This window comes from Chenopodium quinoa, unplaced genomic scaffold (assembly GCF_001683475.1).
Source record: "Chenopodium quinoa cultivar QQ74 unplaced genomic scaffold, ASM168347v1, whole genome shotgun sequence".
In the NCBI taxonomy this organism is placed as follows: domain Eukaryota; kingdom Viridiplantae; phylum Streptophyta; class Magnoliopsida; order Caryophyllales; family Amaranthaceae; genus Chenopodium; species Chenopodium quinoa.
The window spans coordinates 830,253-837,353 of record NW_018743144.1 but is presented as its reverse complement, the minus strand read 5'-3'; positions in this window follow the sequence as shown (position 1 = coordinate 837,353).

Here is a 7,101-nt window from a genome sequence, read left to right as displayed (position 1 = left end):
TGACAGGACCGCCTGCCTAAAAAAGGATCCAGACAAAATAGTTCGAATACTGATTGGATAAATGGCCGACTGATCGTCTATCCTGGAAACAGACAACCAGTCGTCCAGGGGCATAGGCGGCGTACTAACTCTCCGTACCTGTCTGCAACGTTCGGCCGTGTAAAACAGTCGGTCTAGTGAACAATTGGATATTAGATATGGAATACTTAGACAAATTTGAAGCAAAACAAAAATTCATTAAAAATAAGCCGGTCATTAAAGACCAGCAAAATATTCAAAGCCCCGGCCCCCTGGCCGGGTAAATACAAAGCAAACGGCACGCAGGCCGTGGAAAGAATACATAAAGCTTAAGAAGGGGGCAGTTCAGTATTAGCAGCTGCCGCCTGGTCAGCACTCTTCTTGCTGGACTCGGCTTCCGCTGCATCCTTTTTTGATGCCTTACCCCCAAGCAGCACAAGCGCCACTACCGGCTCCTCCTCCTCCAACGCTTCCCCCAACGCCTCTTCTTCAGCAGCCGCCAGGATCTCTTGATGATATGTTTCCGAACACTGGCGGTACGTTCTTTCCCAAGAGGCAAAGTCGGCACAGGGGAAGAGGCGGCCCCAGGTCATGCGCTGGATTTGAGCGGAGTCTTCCATCATCTCCCGGACCAGCTCTTTCTTCTCTTGCTCGGCCTTTTTCGAGAGCTCTTGGGTAAGACTCTTCTCCTGGGTCACCAGGCATTCCTTTACGCTGGCCAAGGATTTCTCCATGGCTTCGTAAGAGTACATTTTCATGCTAGCAAGCGCTGGCCAACGCGCGCTAGGAGCATCGACATTCAGCACGCAGCCCGCATCCTTGATGCGCGGCTTGCTCGCCGAGTGCACAAGCAGTCCTCACAAGCCGTGCTGGGCTTGCTGGCTTGTAGCGCCAAGCAGCCCGCACGCTTGTGCTGGGCCTGCTGGCAGCCGCACATGGCAGCCCACCTTGGGTGCCTTGGTGCCCAAGTGTGGTGCCATGTGGCACATTGTAAGGGAAGGCTTGAGGAATGAGGTGGCCGGATTTTGGAGAGGGAGTGGGGAGCAAGTTTGGTCCCCCCCTCCTCCAAATGGTCCTCACCTACCCTCTCTCATGAGCTTGCCACTTGTTGATTTATTACTAGTTTGATTATTTATTTTATTTTAGCTTTAAAATAAAATGGAAAATCAAATTCTCCTACATTGATAGGAGAGCCTTTTCACTCTCTTGTTTTCCCTATAAATACCCAAGTTGGGGTATTGGGAAAATCACTTGAGTGAGAGTTGAAAAAGGCATCACCATTGTGAAAACCTTTGAACTCATTTAATCACTCGGGTTTTGGTCGGACCTTGCTAACTCCAAGGTAGCGGACCTAAAAAGTCGGTGTTCATCCTTTGTGGGTGGATACCGTTGGAGGTTCGGTATTTTCGGAGCTAAATCTTTCAATTAAGAGCCCATTAGGTCGGGCGAAGCACGCGCCAAAGGTAAATTACGATTCTATCCTTTTATGTTTATTTGTTATGCTTTATGGTTTTATTAATTGCGAGTGGTTCTTTGGGTCGGGGTCGTTTTCGCGGTAAGTTGGACTTACCAAACCCCAACATAATTCACGCTCGAATTACTACATCAATGAGTCCTACTCATCTATGTATTAAACGAAAAGATATGTTGGTTGTCAATATTGACAATTTTGAGTTTGCAACTCAATGCTTCATGTTTTATCAAAAGTACCTAGTATTTTGAATACAAGATGTCCAACCGTCCTTAAAATTCATTTATGAGAATTGTATTTTAGAAATGCTTTACTTTTCTTTGAGAACCATTCTAAAAGATTTCCTTTATCAATCATGGAAAATAATACAATTTGATTTGGAAATCTACAAATATAAGTGCAAAGTATAACCATTTATTAAGTAAATAACATAATAAGTTTGAAAATTAAAAGGTATTCATCCAAATTTTCAATCTTATTAAACGTCTTATCCATGCATTAAATTTGTCCCCATTTGGCGAGAATAAGTCGATTCCAAGATCCAAAGAAACAAAGAGTGACTAAGCATGCTTTGGCTTGTCTTAGCACTTAATCGCCTAAGGTAAGCAATGGTTTGCTAATGGCTCTAAGCCACTCTTGGTTAAATAAATCGTCGCATCTAATGCTCTCTCAACAATTTATCCACTTTGACACGACATGTTAGGACTTCATCACTCATATCGCTGAGTACAACAAAAACCAACTTGCATACCCGGTATGCCTTACGTTCCTTGGAGAAGTAGTGATGCCTCGCTTTGGCGTAGCCCACCACTACCCTCTTTTGGTTGGTAAGTGTTGTTTTGGAATGACAAGTTTTACTAAATATTTAGGGACCTAGGGTTTCTATGTTAGTTGATTTAAGTGAACTTAATTAATCATCACAACATTCGAAATACTAAACATGGATCTAACATATAATTCATATACATAAATACATATATATATATATCGAAAAACATAAATAGAGATGCATTTGGTAACTAGCATGACCCCTTGAGATCTTCAAATCTTCAAAAGGTCTTCATTTGCAACTTCATGGCTACGTCTTCCAAGAGCCTCCATCTTCAAGACTTGACCATAATAATGCAATACTAGTATCTACGATTAGGATTAATCTAAATATTAAGGTACAAAAATACTCAACGGTATGCAGACCGTATTTAGATTTACAAAAATACATCACGGATCGCAGTCCGTATTTTCTATCCTAATCAGGCCCCACTAGTTTCCATTTCATAAAACCTGTGAGAGAATATACATTCCATTCATCCATTCACTATCTGTGAATGGCCCATGCATTTTACAACGATAAACAAGTAACAATGCATAAACACGCGAGAACTAGTAACTAATCTAGGTGGTTAATCCAATTAACACGCCTAATTAAAACTAGTCAAAGTTGTTTTAACCGGTTATGTAAATAACCGCAATTAATATTTGAAGCTCCCACTAAATTCCGCATCCAACTCAATTAATCCAATTAATTAGCCGATAAAACCCAAAATTTGTCAAAATAAATTTTGCTAATGCCGCTTAAAACCTGAGGCCTAGCGTCCAAAATTTTAATTAAAATAATTAAAATTAATTAAAATAAACAAAACGGCCAAAAAGAAAAATTAAAACCGAGAGAAAAGTGCATCGACTACCCAAGGCTAGCACCCTTGAGCACTCATACGCACGCAAGTGCTGGGCGCTTGCCTAGCAGCCTCAGCCTTGCGTGCTGAGATGCTGCTGGGCAGTGCTTGGCAGCGCGCACTCGATGCGCGTCTAGTTGCAGTTGCCTAGCACTGCTGCTACGCCTAGCATCTTCTCGCACGCCCCTCACGCACCAAGTCAGCACATAGCTCCTCACACACACCTAGCACCACACGCACCAAGTGCAGTAGCCATCATTCCTTGGCAGCCACATGCAGGCTGTGCGAGCAGCCCAGCTGGCCGAGGGATATTCATGTATATTGTGCCTTGGTTTGCGTGCTTGTGCCTCGGGATTAAATCCCGATTTTGTGTGAATTTCTAATCAATTCTAAATTAATTTTAGAATCAATTCATTGAGAAAAATGAAAAATTTAAACAAGTCTAACTTAAAATAAGATTTTCAAAGTGCATCTAACCAAAATAATTCCCAAGAACCATTCTTTAATTAAATTGGTTTAACTTGGTGCAACAAAAAAAATAAGAGGGAAATTACTCACTATTAATTTAAATTAATCTTGAGTTTTTGACAAAGTAAGAGGGAGTTGGAAAAATATGAACTTTAATGTTAAAATGAAAAATCCAACTACTAACATTTGTGAATCCTTGAAAAATTATATCTTCCAATATGAAGATAAACAAATTTCTATCACAAAGTTTCAAACTTTATGATTCCAATCAACTAAAAAAATGATTAAATCAACAAAGTTTAACAAAATAAAATCATGGAATTTAGTAACATAAAGTTTCAATCACTTAACATAATTAAAGATTGAATCTTTAGTACTTGGAAGCCTTAAAGAACAACAATTTCACACTTAATGCAATTATTTTGCAATTATGTGAAAAATAAAACCAAGCTTTTAAACACAAATTACCACCAAGTAATCATGCCTAAAGAGGTTTAAAATTGCATATAAAATATGTATTGAACCAATTACATAACCACCATAAATATGCAATTAATTTTCAAGGTTAGAAAGACTTAAAATTTTTCGTCAAAACGAAAAATCCCTCGAAAAGTGCATTTCTGGTCGTTTTTTTTTGGCTAAAAACCGAGCCCTAAACGGGTAAAACCATTTCCAAAACGCCTTTTCCACCCAAAATTCACTATTTTTTGGGTCGAGATCTGGGTTCGGGGGTTGAAGACAGCTTTAATACGAGGTTAAAATAAATAAAACGAGCTACTAATCTAATTAGCAACTTAAATCTAGAAAAATTAAGCCATAAAAACCCCTTGAAAAATATTATGATTTTAAAAATAAATGAGCGAGGCTCCGATACCGTTGTTGGGGTTTGGTGAGTTCGACTCATCGCTGAAACAAACCCAAAACTAAGACCACGCTCGCAATAAATAAAACCACAAACATAAATAAATTAATCACAAGATTAAGATAAGATAATTACCTTTGGAGCGTGCTTTGCCTAAACGGAACGGGCTCTTACTTCGAAAGAAAGCCTCGAAATTACGACGACCTCCAACGATAGTCCACCCACAACTCGACCACCAAAAATGGTCCAATTCCTTGGGGTTAGCAAGGTCCGACCAAAAACCCGAGTGATTAATGAGTTCAAAGGTTTTCACAATGTTGATGCCTTTTCAACTCTCACTCAAGTGATTTTCCCAATCCCAAACTTGGGTATTTATAGGGAAAAGCTAGAGAGTGAAAAGCTCTCCCATCAATGTGGGAGAATTTGATTTTTCCATTTTATTTTAAAGCTAAAATAAAATTAATAATCAAACTAGTAATAAATTAACAAGTGGCAAGCTCATGTAAGAGGTTAGGTGAGGACCATTTGGAGGAGGGGAGGACCAAACTTGCTCCCCACTCCCTCTCCCAAAACCGGCCTACACATCACCTCACCCTCCTCTCACCTCGCGCCACGTGGCACCCACCCTTGGGCATCAAGGCACCCAAGGCGGGCTGCCTTGCCGTGACTACCCAGATGGCCCAGCTGCGCTAGCTAGCATGCAATGGCCCATCCATGCTACTGCGGCTGGCGCGCATTGCGTGCTAGCTTCTGCGGCTTGTTGCGGTATGGCTGCTAGCCAATGCGCGCACAAGGCAGCGGCCAACAGTGCTAGCACACACTAGGCAGTGCCTAGCCTTGCGATGCTAGCCTTCGTGTGCTAGCACGCACCAGCCTTGGCTCGGCTTGGTGTGCATGCTAGCCACCATGCTAGGTCATATTCCCCTAGCACTCGGTTTGCTCGAGGCATTCCGATGCTAGGGGTATTTTGGTCTTTGTTGATTTATTATTATTTTCATGTCTCGTCTTTTACTATTTTTTGACTCGACTTCCGACATTCGGTTTCGACGCTCTAATCTCGAATTCCAGACGTCTAAGTATTAATTACTCGGTTGACTTATTAATTTATTCTTAATTAATTCGTCGCTTTGGTTCGTTAGCTTCTTGGGTGTGACCCGAAGGGTTCAGTCAATGATATCTCTATTTTATATAGTATTTTACCCCCGTCCCTTGGTCATAATTAGTAGTGTTTTTGGCTCTTTAGAGTCACTTTTATTACTAATTGGTGTTTTCGTAGATTTGGTTGACTTTTGTAGGGATTTGCACTTTTGAACATTTTCTTGAGATATTATGGAGCAATTACGAGCATTGGAGAAGCACGCCCAGTTTCTATAGCCCCGGGTCGGTTAGAGCCATAGAACCGGTGATTAAGGGCTCAGTATATGTGATACCGGGGCATTTGGACCGAGTATTCAAGGCCCGAAGAGGAAATCCGGATTGGACCGAAGAATTGTAGCCCAATCGAAGTCCAAATAGTGGCCCAAGAGTGCCGCACGGTTAAAGGAGCTACCGCCCGAAGGCGCGCCCGGCCGGGCAGGGGAAGCAAGGTCGGCGCCCGAACTCGTACCTGATGAGCAAAAAGGTGCGCCCGATCGGGCGAGTGTTATTATTAGGAGACGATTAGCGTCGTTTAAGTTTGTTTTAGTTTAGGATTCTTGCTTAATATAAATACTTCTCCGTTAAGCGAGTTTAGGATCTTCTTTTACTCTTTCTTAATTCTTCTCTTAGATTTTCTCTCTCTCATATACTTTTGTTCTTAATTCTACTCGTAATTCCAGATTACTTTGCTAACGATTTCTTCTACATTAATCTCAGTTATTTATTTTAATTCTTTCATCATGTCTTATTTTATTGCTTTGATTAGTTTAGATTTAATTATGTGTGAGTAGTTTTATTTCTAGGGTTTGTGGGGATCCATAAATAATATGAAGGGGTAATTTATTATTGTAGATTGTCTATGTTAGATTAATTTCCTATTGAATGATTTAATGCTCTGTGACTAGATTATACCTGATCTTTTATGCATGAGTTTGACAATTTGATTCGAGATTCGAGAGATGAGAATTGATGTTTAGATCTAGTTTTAATAGGCAGGTTAATTTATAAATGGCTAAGTCGAGATTCGAGAGATGAGATTTAATAACAGCAGATTAATTTTGTGATTGTAATACGTAGCGAAAGCCCTTTATGATCTGATTAATTGATGCATTGATGATTGATTATTATGTATTACCCTGGAATTTTATTTATTGGTGAACCTATGCCCTAGGTCTTTTATTCATTGATTTTCTCTATTCTTACTTTTCCCTAATTTTACTCTTAGTAGTTTAGTTATCCTTCGATTACAATATTTTGGTTACTTAATAATTTAGATTATAATAACTAATTAGGAATAGAAAGACCTGTTTCCCTGTGGATTCGACCCTACTTCCTTATCTGCATTAACTAGAGGATTTAGGAATTACTTTTGATTGGGTAATACGACTTTAGCCTGTCAAAATTTGGCGCCGTTGCCGGGGAAACGGTTTTATTTTTATTTCTGATTATTTTTGTAGTCTAGGTTATTTCTT